At 77.3% G+C, this 998-nt stretch overlaps 1 protein-coding gene across 3 annotated transcripts in view; it reads left to right on the forward strand.

Moving 5' to 3' along the window:
* The first annotated feature begins 876 nt into the window (after positions 1–876).
* The window catches only part of AP1G1 (adaptor related protein complex 1 subunit gamma 1), a 39869-nt gene continuing 39747 nt past the window's right edge, over positions 877–998 (forward strand). For all 3 annotated transcript variants that reach the window (XM_026039629.1, XM_026039630.1, XM_026039631.1), the window contains exon 1: positions 877–934. The gene's annotated coding sequence lies outside the window, so the exon portion shown is untranslated. The remainder of the gene's footprint in view (positions 935–998) is intronic.

A 998-nucleotide genomic window follows, 5' to 3' on the forward strand; every position in this document is an offset into this window, starting at 1 on the left:
CGGCCCCGGCGCCGCCCGCCGCTGCCTCGGCCCCGCCCCGCCTGCGGCGCCCCGCGATGACGCAGACCCGCGCGCCGGAAGTGAGGGAGCCAGCGGCAGACACGACGTCACGCTGCCGCCGGCCGCCCCGGCGCATGCGTTTCCCGGCAACGGCGGGTCCCTCCGAGCCCAGTTCCCCGGGAGTAGCTGCCCCCTGCCCGGGCGCAGCCCCGTAGGCCCGGATCTCCCGCTCTCGTCCCGTTTCATGGCGTCGTGTACAGAGGCGCCGTCGAGCAACGGGCACGGAGCGCGCAGGGGGGACCTTTCCTTTCCCTGACGCGCGGAGAGGCCCGGGGCGCGGCTGCAGGCCGCGCTCCCGCCGCAGCGAGAAAGGCCTGCCCCGTCAACCCGCGCCAGGGAACCGCACAGCAGCGAGCGCGGGAGCCTTTGATCCTCAACCGCCGCACACGCCCCCCGGGCGGGTTCTCCGGCCCCGCGATGCTCCCCGGGCCGCCGGGCGGTGGCGCCCGCTCCACCGCCCAGCCCGCGCGCCCGGAACCCCCGTTCGGGGCAGCGCGACCCGCCCGGCCGCACCACAGGCCCGCGCTCGCCGCGGGGGATCACGCCGGCGAGTGACGTCATCAGTGACGGCCGTGGAGTCGAGCCGTACTACGACCCAGTTCCGCGGGTGCTTCCGCCGAACAAAGTAGTGCCGGGAGGCCCTCCGCCCGGCGCCGCCGCTCCTGCTCCGCCGCCGCTGCGGCCGCCGCTGCCGACGTTGCCTCGGCCGCACCCTCCACCCCCATCCCGCAGCAACCGGCGCCCAGGAGAACGCGAGCAGAGCGCCGGGCCGCGGATCCCTCCGCCTGCGGTATCGGTGCTGTGGCCGCGCCGCCGCCATTTTGAATGCCTGGCTCCTGCCGCCGTCGCTGTCTCCGCTGCAGGGACCGGCCCGGTGAGTGGGGCCCGCGCTACCCCCGCCCCTGCGCCCTGGCCGTCCCCGCCTGTGCTGCGGCCCG

The sequence above is a fragment of the Nothoprocta perdicaria genome, unplaced genomic scaffold, assembly GCF_003342845.1.
Source record: "Nothoprocta perdicaria isolate Ctin4 unplaced genomic scaffold, notPer1 scaffold_234, whole genome shotgun sequence".
Taxonomy (NCBI): Eukaryota; Metazoa; Chordata; class Aves; order Tinamiformes; family Tinamidae; genus Nothoprocta; species Nothoprocta perdicaria.